General features: G+C 31.8%; 2 long non-coding RNA genes across 3 annotated transcripts; both read right to left on the bottom strand.

The window, feature by feature from the left end:
- Positions 1 to 8835: 8835 nt before the first annotated feature.
- Positions 8836 to 11677, bottom strand: LOC125493244 (uncharacterized). Its single transcript, XR_007269751.2, has 2 exons — positions 9918 to 11677; positions 8836 to 9776 (listed from the first exon to the last, which is right to left on the bottom strand). It is a non-coding gene; the product is annotated as an uncharacterized LOC125493244 (long non-coding RNA).
- A 6094-nt stretch (positions 11678 to 17771) lies between these two features.
- Positions 17772 to 21061, bottom strand: LOC125493258 (uncharacterized). Of its 2 annotated transcripts, none has more exons than XR_008967629.1 (3): positions 20882 to 21061; positions 19810 to 20038; positions 17772 to 18954 (listed from the first exon to the last, which is right to left on the bottom strand). It is a non-coding gene; the product is annotated as an uncharacterized LOC125493258 (long non-coding RNA). The 2 variants fall into 2 exon arrangements; XR_007269756.2 differs by having other exon boundaries at positions 17772 to 17960.
- Between the last annotated feature and the right edge of the window lie 853 nt (positions 21062 to 21914).

The raw sequence follows: 21914 nt of genomic DNA, 5'->3' as shown, positions 1-21914 counted from the left end.
GTGGTCAACACACTAGACTGATCATACTACAAAGAACAAATTGCAGCAGTACAGAGTCACAACAGAGAAGAACATAAATCCATCAGCACCGTAGATATCTCCTCAGAACCTCCACCAAACGAGCAACACAATATCAACAGAACATTGAATAATAGACACAACAGTAAAACCCCAGTCAACTATAACTGACATGAACCTGAAGCCAAGCCGAGGATGCACAGAGCTGCTCTATTTATTCTGCAGCGGCATTTCTCACTCGAATAGATCTCCTCCACCGCACACCAGCATACTAATATATCGCACAACACTTTTATTGACATAAGCCTGTGACAGCTCAATTCAAGCAGAACAAGGACTCATAAAGATGTCATGCATGCACGACAGCATGAGGAGTCACGGCCAATGGGACCACATTTACAATCCAGAGTTCATCCCCATTTAGATGCAAGGAGATGCTCAATTTAATCTGTTGGATCTGGTTTGGGCAGGATCTATCAGCAGCGGCATTTCTCACTCAAGTACACACACCATGATACTAATATATCGCACAACACAACTATTGACAAAAGCCTGTGACAACACAATTCAACCAGAACAAGGACTCAAATAAAGATGTCATGCACGCACGATAGCATGAGGAGCCATAGCCAATGGAACCACATTTACAATCAAGATTTCAAACCCATTTAACATACCACGAGGAGCCAAGGCCAATAGAACCCACTTTTATGATCAGGATATTACCCCATTAAATGTACCACATACCATGAGCAGCCAAGGCCATTCATGATCAGGACATTAGCCCCCATTAAATGTACCACGAGCAATTTCAAAAGAACATTATCAACTGGAAGCTGAGGCAGAATATTGCACCTATACTGAAACATCGTTTGCCAAACAAGGGGAGAACGACAAAGTACACATAACCATAAAATATGACGAAGAATACATTAACTCATAAAACCTGAACCTTTTTTGTCTAACATCCCTAGGAGAATACAACAAGGTGTGAGATAATCATGCACCTGAGTCCTGACTCCTGAGGCCTAACCCATACACAAAACGCTAGACAAGCAAGCTTATAATGCAACAAAGCTCGGATTTAGCAGTCTTCCTGCCAAAAGATACATGCTAAGGCTAATCCTACAAATAAGAAAGAGTAAACTTACAGGATCCAAGTGGCTCAGCTCCAAAAATACCTCTCCTGAATATCCTGCTTGCACCCCACAAGTACTCTGAACAACAAATCATCAGCTCATCCCAAAAATAACCAACTCACACAATAGTCTTAAGGTAAATGAACTCCGGAGTATGGCCCAAAAAATATGATAGAGTGAAGGATTCAGGTTTTATACAGTAACAGAAAGCCAAAACAGTACATGCCGCAAGAGCAGCTTGTTAACCTTCTAACGCGCGACGGCACCAACACCATCATTAACCAAAACATACGGGAAACTAGAGACTGATCAAACAACCAGACCTTGGCTAGTGGGAAATTGAAAGGGACAGAGAAACTGAGGAACTCAAATCGTGCATGAGACGAACACTCATTTATTGCCAAAAACCTAGACCCCAAAGAAATAAGATAATTAACATCAACATCATGCATACAAGAAATCAAGAGCAATAGTCAACCAACTGACAAATATAATTTAGTTAAACTAACAACCTCACTCCATATAAAATTTTCAAAACCATAAATTATCTTACTTAGGAACTCCAGCAGATCCAACACCTAAATCCTCATGCTACTTGACCATTTGTCCATTTGTACCAAATGATCTGAGCACAGCAAACAAAAACGAAAAACAGAATAGGGCGGAGTTCGACAAGATAGTGCTATTAGTTATCACAAATAGGGCAGAGTTCGACAAGACAATATTATTAGTTATCACATGTATATTTATAGATTAACTGGATCGGTGGAGCCCCCATTTTTTAGACATCAATAACTCGAACCCTACTCCCTATAGGTAGTTTTAAACAAGTTCCCTTTGATGTGGATACCTGACTGCAAGAAATCCAAACAAAGTTCTCTATTGATTCCGAACATAAAAGCAAAAAGATCAGAGGACCCAAGCCGATGATTAGTAGCTGGTCTGAGAGGATGATCAGTAGCTGGTCTGAGAGGATGATCAGTAGCTGGTCCGAGAGGATGACCAGTGTGGAACAAAGACACGACCCAAACTCCTAAGGGTGGTTGAGACAACAAACATCCATCTCGTTCGTACTCTTAGTACCCGTATAACCATCGAAGACTGTTATGGACAATGGTTTCGTTCAATGATGGGCAGGGAGAGGTATCAATATCACGTGTCAATATCTAATATCAAATATACCAATGTTTCGTACATAACCTAAACCGTCTATTGTATATATGTGTGTGAAAAGAAGGGTGATGCACCAAAGAGTGGGCAATGAGCTTCCCAACCGCAGCTATATTACCATCGGTGGTGAAGCCATTGTTGAATTATCCAAGGTCTACAAAGAGAATTAGAAAAAAATTAAAACCAATGATCTATGAGCAGAGCAAAATTCTATGGACAACAATATTAATTTGTATGTGAACAGACAAGATGGAACTCCCTCTGGTCTCTACACTTTTTTACAAGCCCTCTTATAAGTACCCGTGAGCCACCGACTTCTACAAGAGTGAAGTGCGAATATACCATATTAACAAGCATAAACCACATTAACAAGCTACAAGTACCATACATGTGATGCCCACAAGGGTCCCTTTATTTCCTTAGTTTGCTGGTTTATGAAGATTCTTATTTTTGTTTCCAGATGTGGTTAGCATAAGATTGTTTCAGCTTCCCCAGCGTTTGCTGTAAGAGGAGTTAGGTGCATTGGTAGCAGTTGGGGGATAATATGCCCTTAACGCTGTAAAGATAGATTCCATGTTGTTTGCACTAACAGATATATCAACAATATGTATGGAATCCTAAGGCAGAAAGCAACTTCGCATAACTAAGGTTTTTTGCATTTAACTTCGTTCAGGAAAAACCAAGAATCTGGAACAGAGCTCCGTCAAATCAATAGGGTTCGTTCCATGTTTTCTGTAACAGAAGTGCGAATATAATGGTGTGAAGCAAATGTCAAATACCTCAGGTCAATATCAAGAGAAAAAAAAACACAGGAATTACTCAAACCTGGAAGTGTCCGGAATGAACGCACAATGGTAAAAGTACAAAAACCTAATAACTCAATACCACTACATGGAAGAGAACATGTCAGTAAAAAGATGATAAACACTTACCTAAACAAGAGGAAACAACACAACTCCCCTTCTCAAATCTGCAGAAGACAACAGAAACAAACGCGACTATCCAAATGACGAGAGATGATGCGTGCTAAAGTTCAGTCTTATTCTCAAACATCTAGGGGCATAACATCTGCAACGCCAAACAACAACTATCTTCTGACGAAACCAGACAATTCTTCGAGGCCCCCTACATCCCAAACTCACAAACATACCACTAATGACGGCCATACAGAGGCTGAAGTATCACCAAATTGTAGCACATTGACGGACCAATCAATATTGAGCTCAGTGATGCTACATTCATGGACCAATCAATGAGCTCGATCACAAGATGAATACAAAGCTTGGGGTCGAATGAAAAATCCCAGCACCATGTGCAAGAAAACGTCCAGTTAATGATAAAACATAAGCCTGAAACCGAAGGAAAGCACAAAAAATTCAAGCGATATAGACCCGTGAATCCACTATAACCCAATCCCTTTCCGAAGGATAGAATCAAACTGAACGCTTTGCTGGGCTGATTGAGAAAGTCTGAAAGTGTATAAGATTTCCATAAGGCATTCCATAGCAAGCATGTCATTCAAAAGCAATGTTCTGTATACCAAATAATTGTCACTCGATCAGTCCAAGAAACAAACCAAATCCAAGAAAATTAGGGAGCTCATGAACTTCCGCGACTCAATGAACCACGTTAAACTCCTTGTCTATTTTATTGCCTTTTTTTCTCATTTAAAATTTTAAACTTCGCAATTATTGTTGAACTTGAATTTAATTAGCAAATCATGGATTCTAGAAATTGCACTTATTGCTAACATAATGAAATGAAATATAAATAAAGAAGATAAGATAGAGAGAAATCGAACATTTGTCTACGTACTTCTAATTGGATGCATGACCTTTTTCTTCTTTTCTTTCTCTATTTCATCTACTACATCTGAATTATCGGTATATGTTGTTTATACAAGTCTTGGTTGTCTGTCTGCTTCATTTCTAAGTCATCAAACGTATATTCCCACTTTTCTGAACTATGTGTCAACTAAGATCAACTCATACAAATATGCAGAATCCGAGATGATTCCTTTCAAACACTATAAATACACTCTATACCACAAAATTGCCCACCGCAAGTCCATTTTGACTACGACCTATGACCTAGACTTATAAACTCTTCCTAATTTACCACTACACTTAAACTACTAAACAAGGGTGGAACATGTCACTTCAAGGGATTAACGTTACATCCTTTCCATGTTTCCACTAGACTAGGTCTGTATATTGTAGTGCATCGATGATTAAGTCATAACTCCACTTAAATATATATGATAATGATTCATGCTCATGGATGTGACAAGTGTAATGTTGGTTTTCACATCGTACAACCCTCCTCCTTTATCCGGGCTTGGGACCGGCAGCAAGTTAATACTCACAGGCGGAGTTAAAAAATTGGTACTAATGTGAAATTCTGTTGAACATGAGCCAAATCTGCATATCCATAATTCTTTTAATCCTTATATCCTCCCATTGACTCCCGATTAAGTTACTCATTAGGAAGATTAAGAATAACATATACGTATACATATACGTATACGTATACGTATACATATACATGTTGGAATTCCTTTGAGAACCACTCATGTGGTGAGAACCACTCATTTTTCCTCATTTTACAAAAATTTTGATCTTTTCATTATATTTTTGTTCATTTTTTGTTTCAATTATTTTATTGTTTTGCTCATTTAACAATTTTATGCTCATTTTATAAACGTTTTCGCTCATTTTATGTTTTGTTTATTTTACGTTCTGCTAATTTTACATTTTTTTCCTCATTGAACTTTTTTATGCTCATTTTACGTTTTTTTTTCTTTTACATATTTATTCATTTTACGTTTTTGATAATGTAATGTTTTCCACTCATTTTATGTTTATGCTCAAATGTTACTATTTTTTTTGCTCATTTTAGAAAGTTTTGGCTCATTTTAAGGATGAGAACTCTCTTAGTGTGAAAACCGTAAAACCACTTAAAATGAGCAAAATCGTTAAAATGAGCAAAAACTTCCTAAAATAGGCAAAAAAAAGTAACAAATGAGCATAAATTTAAGATGAGTAGAAAACGTTAAATTATCAAAAACGTAAAATGAACAAAAATGTAAAAGAACAATAACTTAAAATGAACAAAAATGTAAATGAAAAAAAAAACGTAAAATGAGCATGAAAAAGTTCAATGAGAAAAAAAGTAAAATTAGCAAAAACGTTGATAAATGAGTATAAAATTATTGAATGAGCAAAATCATAAGACAAGTGAAACAAAAAATAAGCAAAAATATTATAAAATTATCAAAATCTTCATAAAATGAGGAAAAATGAGGGATTCTCACCGTTCCCACCATAAGGGTGGTTCATATGAACTTAAACCTATATATATACATATATATATATATATATACATATATATATATATATATACATATATATATATATATATATACATATATATACATATATATATACATATACTATATTATAATTAATATATATATACATATATATATATATATACATATATACATATATATATATAATATACTATATACATATATATATTACATATATACATATATATATATACATATATATATATATATATATATATATATATATATATATATATATATATATATATATGTATATATATATATATATATGTATATGTACATTATATATATATATATATATATTATATATACTTCAACATGTATATGTATATGTATATATATATGTAGATGTATATGTACATGTACATATAAATGATTATGAATATGAATATGAATATGAATATGAATATGAATATGAATATGTATATGAATATGAATATGTATATGAATATGAATATGAATATGTATATGAATATGAATATGTATATGTTCATGTATATGTACATATACATATACATATACAAGTATATATATATGTATACGTATATATGTATATAAATACATATATATATACATATACATATACATATACATGTTGGAATTCATATGAGAACCACTCATTTTTCCTCATATTACAAAAATTTTGATCATTTCATAATATTTTTGCTCATTTCTTGTTTCATTTATTTTATGGTTTTGCTCATTTAACAATTTTATACTCATTTTATGAACGTTTTTGCTCATTTTATGTTTTGTTTATTTTACGTTCTGCTAATTTTACTTTTTTTTCCTCATTGAACTTTTTTATGCTCATTTTACGTTTTTTTTTCTTTTACATATTTATTCATTTTACGTTTTTGATAATGTAATGTTTTCCACTCATTTCATGTTTATGCTCAATTGTTACTTTTTTTTTTTGTTTTTGCTCATTTTAAGGATGAGAACTCTCTTACGGTGAAAACCGTAAAAACCACTTAAAATGAGCAAAAACATTAAAATGAGCAAAAATTTCTAAAATAAGCAAAAAAAAAAAAAGTAACAAATGAGCATAAATTTAAAATGAGTAGAAAACATTAAATTATCAAAAACGTAAAATGAACCAAAAATGTAAAAGAACAATAACGCAAAATGAACAAAAATGTAAAAGAAAAAGAAAACGTAAAATGAGCATGAAAAAGTTCAATGAGAAAAAAAAGTAAAATAAGCAAAACGTAAAATGAGCAAAAAGTTGATAAATGACTATAAAATTATTAAATGAGCAAAATCAACAAGTGAGACAAAAAATAAGCAAAAATATTATAAAATGATCAAAATCTTCATAAAATGAGGAAAAATGAGAGATTCTCACGCATAAGGGTGGTTCTCATATGAACTTCAACCTATATATATATATATATATATATATAATATATATATTTATATATATATTATAATTATATATATATATATAATATATATATATATATACATGTATTATATATGTATATGTATATGATATATACATATAAATATACATATATTTCAACATGTATATGTATATGTATATGTATATGTTCATGTATATGTACTATACAAGTATATGTATACTTATATACATATACATATACATATACATATACATATACATATACATATACATATACATATACATATGCATATGCATATGCATATACATGTACATGTTGGAATTCATATGAGAACCACTCATGTGGTGAGAACCACCCATTTTTCCTCATTTTACAAAAAGTTTGATCATTTCATAATGTTTTTGCTCATTTTTTGTTTCCTTTCTTTTATGATTTTGCTCATTTAACAATTTATGCTCATTTTATGAACGTTTTTGCTCATTTTATGTTTTGTTTATTTTACGTTCTGCTAATTTTACCTTTTTTTTCCTCATTGAACTTTTTTATGCTCATTTTACGTTTTTTTTCTTTTACATATTTATTCATTTTTCGTTTTTGATAATGTAATGTTTTCCACTCATTTCATGTTTATGCTCAATTGTTACTTTTTTTTTTGTTTTTGCTCATTTTAGGAAGTTTTGGCTCATTTTAAGGATGAGAACTCTCTTACGGTGAAAACCGTAAAAACCACTTAAAATGAGCAAAAACTTTTAAAATAAGCAAAAAAAAAAGTAACAAATGAGCATAAATTTAAAATGAGTAGAAAACATTAAATTATCAAAAACGTAAAATGAACAAAAATGTAAAAGAACAATAACGTAAAATGAACAAAAATGTAAAAGAAAAAGAAAACGTAAAATGAGCATGAAAAAGTTCAATGAGAAAAAAAGTAAAATAAGCAAAACATAAAATGAGCAAAAAGTTGATAAATGACTATAAAATTATTAAATGAGCAAAATCATAAAACAAGTGAAACAAAAAATAAGCAAAAATATTATAAAATGATCAAAATCTTCATAAAATGAGAGATTCTCACGGTTCCCACCATAAGGGTGGTTCTCATATGAACTTAAACTTATATATATATATATATATATATATATTATATATATATATATATATATAAATAGATGTATATATATATATATATGTATGTATATATATATATGTATGTATATATATATGTATGTATATATAAATAGATGTATATATATATATATATATATATATATATATATATATGTATATTATATATGTATGTATATATAAATAGATGTATATATATATATAATATATAATATATATATATGTATGTATATATATATATGTATGTATATATAGATGTATATATATGTTTAAGTTCATGTATATAAATATATATGTATATGTACATTATATATACATATACATGTATATATATGTATATGTATATGATATATACATATAAATATACATATACATGAACTTAACCTATACATATACATATAAATATACATATACTTCAACATGTATATGTATATGTATATGTATATGTATATGTTCACGTCTATGTACATATACATATACGTATACGTATACATATACATATACAAGTATATGTATACTATACACATATACATATACATATGCATATACATATACATATACATATACATATACATATACATATACATATACATATACATATACATATACATGTTGGAATTCATATGAGAACCACTCATGTGGTGAGAACCACTCATTTTTCCTCATTTTACAAAAAGTTTGATCATTTTATAATATTTTTTCTCATTTTTTGTTTCATTTATTTTATAGTTTTGCTCATTTAACAATTTTATGCTCATTTTATGAACGTTTTTTCTCATTTTATGTTTTATTTATTTTACGTTCAGCTAATTTTAATTTTTTTCCTCTATTTGACGTTTTTTTTCTTTTACATATTTATTCATTTTACGATTTTTATAATGTAATGTTTTCCACTCATTTTATGTTTAAGCTCAATTGTTACTCATTTTTTGTTTTTGCTCATTTTAGGAAGTTTTGGCTCGTTTTAAGGATGAGAACTCTCTTACGGTGAAAACCGTAAAAACCACTTAAAATGAGCAAAAACGTTAAAATGAGCAAAAACTTCCTAAAATAAGCAAAAGAAAAGTAACAAATGAGCATAAATTTAAAATGAGTAGAAAACATTAAATTATCAAAAACGTAAAATGAACAATTAACGTAAAATGAACAAAAATGTAAGAGAAAAAAAAAACGTAAAATGAGCATGAAAAAGTTGAACGAGAAAAAAAAGTAAAATAAGCAAAACGCATAATGAGCAAAAACGTTACAAATTATTAAATGAGCAAAACCAGAAGACAAGTGAAATAAAAAATAAGCAAAAAATATTATAAAATGATCAAAAACTTCGTAAAATGAGGGATTCTCATGGTTCCAGCCATAAGGTGGTTCTCATATGAACTTAAACCTATATATATATATATATAATATATATATACATAGATATATATGTATAATATGTATAATATATATGTATAATATATATATACATAGATATATATTTTATATATGTATATGTAGTAGAGCCCTATAAGCTGTAATCCATTAAACCTTTGCATGTCGATCAGTCCATGGATACCACATAAAACCTGAACCTTTTGTCTAACATCCCTAGGAGAATACAACAAGGTGTGAGATAATCATGCACACAAAGCAAAACGCTAGACAAGCAAGCTTATAATGCAACAAAGCTCTTCCTGCCAAAAGATACATGCAAAGGCTAATCCTACAAATAAGAAAGAGTGAACTTACAGGATCCAAGTGGCTCAGCTCCAAAAGTACCTCTCCTGAATATCCTGCTTGCACCCCACAAGTAGTACTCTGAACAACAAATCATCAGCTCATCCCAAAATTAACCAACTCACACAATACTCAGAAAAAGATACTCATCACATGCATAAACCAGCCCAAAAAAATATGACAGAGTGAAGGATTCCTGTTTTATACAATAACAGAAAGCCAAAACAGTACATGCCGCAAGAGCAGCTTGTTCACCTTCTACCACGCGACGGCACCGACACCATCATTAACCAAAACATACGAGAAACTAGAGACTGATCAAACAACCAAACCTTGGCTAGTGGGAAATTGAAAGGGACAGAGAAACTGAGGAACTCAAATCGTGCATGAGACAAACACTCATTTCTTGCCAAAGAAATAAGATAATTAACATCAACATCATGCATACAAGAAATCAAGAGCGATAGTCAACCAACTGACAAATATAATTAAGTTAAACTAACAACCTCACTCCATATAAAATTTTCAAAACCATAAATTATCTTACTTAGGAACTACAGCAGATTCATACAGCACAAACATGTCACCAACTTTAGGCAAAACAAAAAAGTAACTATTTAGTAGAGAAAGCTGAAGCTAAATGTATATCCATCAACTATGTAAAGAAAATAATGCACAAAAAATTCAAGCGATATAGACCCGTGAATCAACTATAACCCACTCCCTTTCCGAAGGAGAGAATCAAACTGAATGCTTTGCTGGGGTGATTGAGAAAGTCTGAAAGTGTAACCACTAACAAAGTTATGTTATATCATAGTATAAGATTTCCAGAAGGCATTCCATAGCAAGCATGTCATTCAAAAGCAATGTTCTGTATACCAAATAATTGTCACTCGATCAGTCCAAGAAACAAACCAAATCCAAGAAACTAAGGGAGCTCATGAACTTCCGCGATTCAATGAACACAATTTACAGACACCAACATCAAATAACGCCCAAACACTTTGCAACAAGAGTTAATCCATAAATATATACAAAACAAAAAACGACAATTAACATCTTGTTTAGTGGAGTCTGCATATCTAAAGATATTTCTACAAATCTAGATAATAAGTAAAAAAAAGCTGAAGAACACGAGATGAGTCTGCAAATTGCAAAAAAAAGAAGTCACCTATACACTCTGGAGAATTAAAAAAACAGAAGGCGATAGAATATTCAATAAACAAGCTTCTTGATCATGAATCATCAAAAACCAGATAAAATTCGCAGCATTCGAACATCAGAATCAGAATTCACTCAAATTAACAATAACTAAACCATCAAAAAATCAACTAACATCTGCATAATTCGATCACCGACATCATATCCCAATCGAATTCCCCGACACTTCAGCAAAAGAATAAACAGCTACCCGATCACATATCATGCAAGATTAACAATCAATCCAAAAACTTATGCAAAATTCACTCCAAATATCTAATACTTCAACAATTCGATTGACAACTTCACGATCAAAGTATCAAGCAGCATAATAACAAATAATCCAAGAAACCCTAAAATAGCGACGCAACGAATAAAAGGTGATGAATTTGACGGATGGGCGGTGTATTTATAGAAAAGTTAAGCGAGTCGGTTGGGATGAGAGGCGGTTAAGATCTCAATTTGACGCGATTTCGGGAAGTCATTTTTTCTATTTTTTCATGTTTTCTTTCTCTCGTCAATGTTTTTTTTTTCGGTTTTCGGAAAGTATATTTTGGCGGCTGGAGAAGTGGATATGACCAATGAATAAGAGTCGTATGATATGTAGAGCTGTCAGTTTAGTTAATAGTTGAACTGAAACAACTGAAATTTAAACGGAATTAAACTAAACTGAGAGTAACTGAAACTGAATTCAACTGAAAAGTAATGAACTGAAACTGAAATAAACTGTAAATGAAAAACCAAAACTGAACTGCAACTGAACTAAAATAAACTGTAACTGAAAATAACTGTGAAAAACTGAAAAGTTGATCGATCAACTGAACTGAACTAAACTGAATATGTAACTGAATTAACTGAACTGATTCAAACTAAAACTGAGTTAAACTGAACTGAAATCAATTTAAACTAAAATTGTTTTAAACTGATTTTTAACTGTACCCGAACTAAATTCACATATTACCCAAATTCAGGATAGTACTCCAATCCACGTACAAATTTTATCATGATAATTTTTTATTAGTACTTGAATTTATGACATACAATTTAATTTCATGATAATTTTCAACTATATCAAGTTCACTTCTTTACACTCTAAACTCAATTTAAATTTTACTCAACTTTATGATATACTCACATGAAGATTTATTATGACAATTTTTTAATAGGGTAATGCTTGATTCAATATTTTATTTTCATTTTAAACACCTTATACATAGCCCTAAGAGCTATGTATATCATTTTCCTTATTAATATATGAATTCATGAAGATTTATTAATATATGAATTTATGATATTATAGCTATATGAAACTGAAACTTTTAATTTTATCTTTTGCTATATATACATAACTTGTCAAAATAAAAAAAATCTATGTCTAGACAGACAATTGAACTATGTATTCATCACCCGCAGATTTGTTGCTTGCAAGAAAATGAGAAATACTTTGGAAATTCCAAATTAAAAGATGTACATAAAACAAGAAACCCATTATAAAAGGGGGGTTTAAAAACAAAAATAAAAGAAAAGGGCAATAGAAAGCAGAACAAAATAGGAGAAAATCAATATAACCCAAAAAGAAAATGCAGATTTACATCAACAATTATTAGCCCATGAACTAATTTCAACTTCTAAATAAGTAGATTTACACGATCATTTATATACAAAAAAAAGAGCTATATTAGACTAAGCATTGGTGAAATAAGTAGATTTACATCAACAAATTTCATTGGTAAAACAAAATTGTCATTAATTTCATAAACTAAGCAAGTAAAAATTAGTTCTATTTAGTAGTTTTTGAATTTCATTTGAGGCGGAGAAGGAAGCGTCGGCGAAGCGTCGGCGAAGGTGAGGCCGTCAGGTAGGAGAGAAAGAGGAATATACAGGGGAAGAGAGAGAGTGATGGGGTTTGAGGATTTTGGGTTTTGGGGTTGAAGATCTTGAAACTGAAGGTAATAGGGGGTTGCTGCTCATCGCTCCTCGTCCTGCCAATTTGCCATTCTTATAGTTCCACACTTCTACTGCTCAAACTGAAGAGAGAGGAAAATAGAAGTAGAAAGATATATAGAGAGAGGAGAAAGTAGATAGAGAGAGAAAAATGTTTCAGTAATTGGTGTGATTGAAGTTTTTTAAAGGGTTGATTTGTTTTATAAAGGAGTGAATTGTAATGGCGGGAAAAAGAAAAGTGTGTATTTGAGTTTTCCACTGAAGTTCAAGAGCCAAAATTGCAATTTTAAGTTTCATTTTCTTTCTTCTTTTTTGAGAATTTGGCGCTCAATTGAAATTCTATCTCCCGCTTCGTAACACATGGATTTATGAGTTGCCGTAATTTTCTGCAGTTAGATTTATGCTTCCCTCAAATCAACGCCTAAGATTGGTTTAACATTGCAAATTGCAATCTCTCTCTTCTCAAACACAAAAAACGACATTAAAATTTTGTACCTTATAAATTCTACTAAATAAAGCAACTAAATCCCATACTCTAAATCCCAAATGTCATACCTTATAAATCCATTTTCAAATAATAATTATAATTATTTATTATAGTAATTAATTCATAATTTATATCATTTATTGAACCAATATTTGTGTCTCAAATATCTCATTTTTTGGTATTTAAATCGGGGAATAAAAATATTATCTTGAATCTTTTAATAAGCATAAATGTCAATCGGTAAATAGTTACACTAGTTATATTGCTCTAATTAAGGTCATTACTTATGAAACTACATTTCGTGTTCTTGAAATATTACTTATACAACTGTTACTTGCTGAATTAAGTATTCTGATTATAGTCATTTACGTGAACTATAGTATAATAATATACTTATATTGATGTGTTATTGTATCAATGAGATTTAAGGAATAGGTTTTTTTTTATCGATAGTTATAGTCTTCGTATCAAGATCTTGTTAGTAAGCAATTAGTCAATTAAGATCTTTTTAATGTGCAAAACAATACAATAATCTAGCAAACCTCCCTATATGCTATAACAAACTATATGATTAACTTAAATGGAGCATTGTTATGTTCAACTAACCTATTTAGTTACAATTTGTACATCTGTTGCAACTAATTAGATGATTTCGGTTCGAATTCAACTTAAAGTGATTAACTTAAATAGAGTATTGTTATCACCTTTAATTAAACTTATGGTACTGTTAAAGTAGTTGTTTTGAGTTTCAATATGAATTCAACTTGGAGACGACTAACTTAAATGAAGTATTGATATATTGCACAAATCTACTGAGTTACATTGTTAAATTGAACAAATTATAAATATACGAACTTGCAAGCGCATTCAAAGATGTTATCACTTTATCAGTTATTTGTTAATTAGTATTTGACAATTTATATTTTCGTATTATTGTACTTACTAGACTACTAGATAGTGTTTACTAGTACTTAGACCTTAGTACCAAAGTATCAATCATTAATTACTATTAACTAAATGAACAAATTAGGATTATTTGTGCTTTGATCGTTTATGTATCAATCCTTAATCAGTATTCACTAATCATAAGTTAATTAAGTTTAAATAAATTATAAACATCATACTTTTCATGCTTTCCTATTTATAATTTCATAAGTTCATATTTCATCACTTTATGCCCCGCAGTCTAACTGGTGTCTCTATTTAACTCTTTTTGTTGTTATATAGTGACCCAATGAGATTAAATAAATCACTAACTAACTAAATGGCTAAGTTTAATAACTCTAATAAACAGTCTAATCATTAATCGGTATGGAGTATGGACTTATAGATTATGATTGTTAATTGTTAAGTGCGTGGTTTGTGCTCACAAATAAGTGAAGAACAAAAGTACTTTATCTTGATTATCGAATGTCCAACCTGCAAAGTCAAAACTATAATCTGAATTTGATAAATTAGTGATTGATCATTATTCATTATGACTAATCACTTTAAAGTTTAAATCTTTAATGTATATCAATACATGTATTAATGCAAGTTTGACATGTTAATTGAGTATAACTTTAGTCAATAATATATATGTATTAGCCAATAATATAAGTTAAGTCTTAGTTTAGTTTAGTTACTTTTAGCAGTGGTAATATAAGTTTTACATGTTAATTGTTATAACTTACTATTTTGTAACTTAATAAGTAATATAACTACTTACATAGAATACTATTATTATCTTGAAATCAATTTAGGGTACTGTTTAAATAGATGTTTTGAGTTTCAATATGAATTTAACGTATAGACGATTAACTTAAATGGAATTGTTATATTAAGCAATCTACTGAGTTACGTCAGTCTACATTTGTTGCAACTGAATTAGATGCCTTCGGTTCCAAAATAAATTCAACTTAAAGATGATTAACTTAAGTAGAGTACTGTTATTATCTTGAATTAGCTTATCGACTTACATTGATACACTCATTATATTCCAATAACAACATGTTTCAATTTAAGTAAATGTTTTGAGTTTCAATTACTTTATCGACTTACGTTGATACATTTATCTAATCTAATATCAATTGCAATTTCTTTTAGTTTGGCTAAGATACGTGAGTTTCAAATTGAATATAACTTATTAACGATTAACTTAAATGGAGTATTGTTATCTTGATTTCACTTATCGATTCACATAGATACCCTGAGCTAATCCATATCATCAACTTATTTGACGTCGATTATAAGCTTTCAATTTTCAAATGCATAGAGCTTAATGACTAGTATAGTTATATTAATCCATTGAACTAATATACTAAGAGTAAGATATTAATATAATCAACTCTTTTAAAATGTCTAACTCGTCTTTTGAGAAAGTTTATAATAATTTATATTGATATGAGACGTCCTTTATAAACCAAATATGATATGATTTGCATACAACTAAAAGTTTCAATATCGACTTATATAAACTTGTCTTATTCCAAATCATATATATCAGTAATAAAATACACTTTTACCGATGTCACTTTCATTCACGTTTTTATGAAGTACAACTGTTTTTTTCGAGGCAATTGCGGAAGTGCCGACAACACTTATTTGTTGCATTAATTTTTAACCGGGCCCGAAAAACATCTGGCCAAAACCGACATGAAGCTCAATTTTTCCCGCACAAATACAGGAGTGTAATTAACTTTTACCCAAGCCCATGCGATCGTCGTCGAAGTTATGTGGTTTTCGTTAATAACTGAAATAAACCGAAATGAAACAAAAAATAACCACAAAAAATGTTGACTGCTATGGATTCAACCGTTGGTTGGTTTAACTGTTTGGATAAAACTGATTTAAACTGCAACTGAACTGAACTGAAAATGAAAAGGAAAAAAACTGAATTAAACTGAACTGAACTGAACTGAACTGTTAATTATTTCAACTGGTACAAACTGAACTGATATCAACTGAACTGTTTGGTTATAACCATAACTGAACTGTTGAACTGAATTGACACCTCTAATGATATGTAGTATTCCAAAGATGAGAGAGAAAGTTCTAGAAAGAGACACTCTGACCCCAAAAGAAAACCAAGCCCACGATAACTATACAAATCTTAGAAATTTCCTCAAATCAATTTCTTCCCTTCTCAAAGTGATTCCAGCTAATCACCAATAATTTCCCCGAAAATCATTTGCGAGATTACTTTTCCTTGTTTCGCTTCTAGTCAGCTACTTTTCGAGCATTTATTGTGAGGTGTATACTTTTTCCCCAATTCAATTTGAAGGCTATAACTATAATATAGCGAAATCATGGCAATTGTCCTATTTTGCCCCAAATCCTTTCAGCTTCTCTGGTTTTCTACCTGAATTTGTTAATAAATCTTCCCAATTTAATTTTAATTGTGTTAAAGGATTTGGTTTTCCTTTTTTAAAATCAGATCTAGCTGGCTTCCCTAGGGTTTTATGGTCTACTGCATTAATGGTGAGTGAGAGTTGTCTCTGCTTCTCTCTTGAGTTTTGTCAGTTTAGAGTGAGTTTAGGTGGCTTGTTATCTTCTCTGGCGAATCCCCTAATTTTGGTTAAAGGAAAGCGTGCTCCTCTTGGTGTTAATTACCTGCAGTTCTCTGATAGTGCATTTAATGTGATGGAATTTGTCATTCAATTTGTTGAAGGAAGAGGTTCTGGCCTCCATAATTCATTGGCGCATAATTCCTATTTAAGGAATCCTCAGGTCATTTCTTTCCATTCACACCAGTATCTCCTTTGCCTTTCATTTTCTTGTTTTTTAGCTCTTAATCTGTCTGCAAGTTCGTTCTCATTTATTATGGCGAATCCGAGTAATTTTAAAGATGCTCTTCTCTCACATACTAAACCTGATTCAGAAAATATGTCTACTAAGTCTTTATCTGATAATGGGCTAGTTGGTTCCCTCCCTGTTATTCCTTCTGTTATTCCCCCACCCCTTCAAAATGATCCACCCTTCCCCCCCCCCCCTTTTCCTGAGGCCCTCATTCTTGACAACACTAGTAGAAAAAACCTCAATTGCTCCGGTTTTTTTGGCCGCAAATGCTCCGTATTGCACGCGTAGCATACGCCATACGAGCATTTGAGACTCTTACAAATGCTCCGGTTGCAACCGAAGCATTTGGCAACACAAATGCTCCGGTTTTTCTTAAAAACCGGAGCATTTGTGCTACCAAATGCTCCTGTTTTTAAGGAAAACCGGAGCATTTGAGGCCCAAAAAAATACATAATCAATTATATATAGGTAAAAAGTTATATTTCATATATTTTTGTTCCTGAATACAAGAAATACTACTAATAAACAACAATTGCAAATTATAAGAAATACAATTATGGGTTCAAAGAAACACAAACACTAAAATTTTTCCATGGGAGTTTTCCATGTTTGCAAGCAGCTGCGTTACAGTTTTTAAATGAGGAATGCTGCACATTTAAACAAACAAGATGAGGATATGGAAAGGGGAATGACCAAATGATTTAACCGGCAGATAATTTACTGATTCAATAAAAATCTGGTCTAACTCCCTGGAAAAAAAAGAAATACTATCAAAATACACAAACCTGTGTAATCCATTTCCCTCGCAAATAAATAAGCAGTAAAACGAAGAAAATACACAATGCATACACGCATTCCCAATGGGTTTTGCTTGTTTATCTAAGTAAAAGGCCATTGTTGATTCTCAGAAAAAGGAAGTAAAGTCAAAAACTTCAGTACTGAGTTTACCAGAGTAGCATCAAATTAAATCAGCAAGGAGTATACAATAGAAAAGCTGCCTTTCCTGTATACTACAAAATCTAACATGACAAGATTTCAGCTTATGTGGAAAATGAGTGGCTCTGAATATGAACCAAACTATTCAAGACTCAAGTCTCATGTAAAAAACCCAAAAAATCAAACACCAAAAAAGTTCAATAAATACTTAAAAACCCAATATTCTAAAATCTCATTGCAGAGTCTCATGACTATAGAACAGCAAGGTAATTACTGTAGTGCAGATGTCCTTTTATACGCACACATCCTTTGCCACTAGATATGTTTATCTAAGAAGGGTGAAGACAAGTCCTAAATAGCATAAGCATATTCACCAGACAAACAAGGACTTGAAAGTTACATTGCAAGTCATATTAGAGAATGCAAACATTATAGGGGAACCCAAAATCAAGGCATTGGTACTAGGTATGCCGAACTTTACTTTTTGTATTTTAGATAATTTAGAAGTGGGGATGACAAGGGTGATGAAATCTCACATCATCATTTCCATAAACAGAGTACAAGTTAGAAAGAAATCAGATACATAAAAATCAAAAGAAAAACATGAGCGCTTAAGAGATATGAATTGACATACATTACATTAAACAACCACAAGATTACTACTTAGGGTAGACTTGCCCATGGTACAGATTACCAACCGCCCATCTGTCATAATGATGCAGGAACTCTTTCAGCATAGAGCACATTTAAAACTTACAGCACAACATAAATCATAGTATCAATCAGAGAATACCTGTTATTCTCAACCTTTTTAGGGGAGAAAACATCATAGTTACAATTTTAAGTGGTAGCGCTTGCTCCTAACATAATATACTAGTACAACATCATCATATATAGTGAGAGCCACGATCTTTTAGAAAATGGATTCTTGTTATAAAGTGCATAATATATCTCCATATAGGCCCATAAGCTGCAGGACATGTGAACGGACAATGTTCGTTTCAGAAACTTTTTCTTTGGAAGTCATAGATGTTCAATCTCCCCACATAACATAGATGCCATACTCTTTAGAGATGTTAGCTTATAAGCACACCAACACCCAAAAGGATAGTCATAAGAAGTGAACATGTGCATTCATGCTTGTTTACTTACATAGAGAACTGCTTTGAGCAGTTTTAAACCACACGCAGTAATAAAATAGTTCAGAAACACAACTGTATGAAGTGATGATCATAACATAGATGCCATACTCTTTAGAGATGTCAAATTCTGCGAATACATAACAGGAGTAGCACTTGAAATCCTGAACATATAAAATTAAACGATGATCCTGAACAAAGAGTTAGCACCTAGCTTAGTTTCCATATGTAGACACAAGCAAATTAAGCATCACCCACCCAATTTAATCTCCCACATTAGACAATATCAAATCACATTCAGTCATGAAAAATAACCAGAACATGAAATAGGAAAAGCTCCATTTAACTAAACATCAACCAAAACAAATTGCAGGAAAATAGAAAAAAAGTAATTATTTAAAAGAGATGTAAAAACAATTACCTAGACTCTCAAACTCCACTTAATATGGCTTCTTTATTGTCTGAAAAGGCCTTGCTCTATGTTTTTTCCAGCCTGAAAAGTCTCTACTCAGAGGAATTAATGCCGAAATCGGCATTGGCGACAATGCAGCCGCCACAGCACCACCAGGGCCATACTTCCTATGGCTTATCTCTCTTCTTCTTCATATCAGAAGGGGGTACCCCTGTCATATGAACTGGTGGAGCAGCAGCTGCCATAGTGCATCAAGAATCCAGCAATAATTATATCCATAAACAGAAAGTGACATAAAATTCAGTTTAACTAGCAAAAATCAATTTACATAGTGAGTGCCTTCGCTCGAGTACTAGAACTAGGGGTTTACAAGATCTGAAACTAATTCATTGTTGTACTAGAACTAGGGGTTAACAATGGGATATCTGAAACTAGTGATTCATTCTTGTGGGCACCGCTTCCCATATGGTGGTCAATGTTTGGCCGTTGTGATACTTAACTGAAACCCTTCTTGGCTGTGAATTTCAGCACTCGAGTTCTATTATAACAATGAATCTTTTTAGGTGACGTGGTCCACAATCTCTCTCTACTTTTTCTCCTACTCCACTTGCAAAATCACAGAACTACTCACTCAATACAACTCTTGAAAAAGTAATCAAAAGGAAATGTGGCAAACGAAAAGGGATGAAGGGAGTGTCATTTTTGTTTCACAGCAAGCATGGCAAACTGATATTCGCTCAAAGTGATAACATCATCAGAATCAAAATTCAGTTAAAGTCCCACAAACTCCAGTAAACCATCGAAAAATCAACCTTTTCAAAATCAAACATCAAAATCCCTAATACTTCATAAATTAGATTGATTACTTCACGACCAAAAATCATACAAGTTTATAAAAATCAAGTCATGAAACCTAAAACAGACGCACTAATAGAAAGTCAAATATGGCAAACTGTTATTCGCGAATTAAACAAAATAAACGAAGAATTAATTCGCAAAACCTAAAAAAATGCACTAACATAAAGTCAATGTTACCTTTAGATCTGAGAACAAGGAGAGAGAAAGCAAGAATTAGGGTTACCTTCAGATCTAACGACATCAACGAACTGTTCGTGAGAGAAGGCTTTAAAATTTGGTTCTTCAGCAGCGGCGGCAGCATGCGGCATTTGAAGAAGCAAATCGAGACTGAGTGAAGAGGGGAAGAGAGAGAAAGAGGAGCAGACGCGAGAGATTAGAGGGGGAATAGTTTTAGACTTTGCGTTCCAACTTTCAAGTATTAAATTTCTTTCCAAAAAAAAAGTATTAAATTAGTCAAATGCTCGGGTTGTTTTTAAAAACCCGAGCATTTGTGAATTTTTCTTTTTAATTTTCCAAGAACTTGTCAAATGCTCGGGTTGTTAAAACAACCCAAGCATATGTAAAGTAGCAAAAGAGGTTTTTTCTACTAGTGCAACCTCCCTCAAGTTCAGAAAGACATTGATGAGTTAACTAAATCTTGCTTGCTTGGTAAAATGCTGTGTGCACCTTTGGACTGGCGCACCATCATTGCAAGGACAAAGGCTAACTGGCGAGTTGTAAAAGGTAAGGTTAATTACCTACAAATGGGTAATGGTTGGATTTTGCTGCGATTTGCTAACCCCCAGGATCTCTCGCTTTTTTGGAGTGAGAGGCCCTGACACATTCAAGGTGATTTATTTGTGCTCTCTCCCTGGAAACCTAATTTTGACCCTTATTTAGAAGAGATTAAGTAGGTTGATTTATGGGTTAGAATACCTAGACTCCCTACAGAATTATTGAACTTTGATTCAATTGCTAATATGCTTGCTTCTAATGACATTGGTGCTCTTATCAAACTGGACCAACGTTCCTTGCTTAGAAATAAAATCCGCTTTACTAGAGCATGTGTTAGAGTTGATATCCAAGGTCCTCTGCTAGAGTTTGCTGAAGTTAGTAGAGTTGGAGATTTTGTGCATGGTTATGTGATCTGGTATGAGGATTTCTCCTCTGGTTGCTCTTTTTGTGGTGAGTATGATCATGCTATTGATATATGTCCCTTGTGAATTCCCCTAAAAAGGAACTTACCATCCAACTTATTAAGAATCCAAAGCAGAAAG

Source organism: Beta vulgaris, chromosome 9 (genome assembly GCF_026745355.1).
Source record: "Beta vulgaris subsp. vulgaris cultivar EL10 chromosome 9, EL10.2, whole genome shotgun sequence".
NCBI lineage: Eukaryota > Viridiplantae > Streptophyta > Magnoliopsida > Caryophyllales > Amaranthaceae > Beta > Beta vulgaris.
The sequence above is the reverse complement of the archived record's forward strand: the minus strand, read 5'-3'. Positions and strand labels throughout refer to the sequence as shown.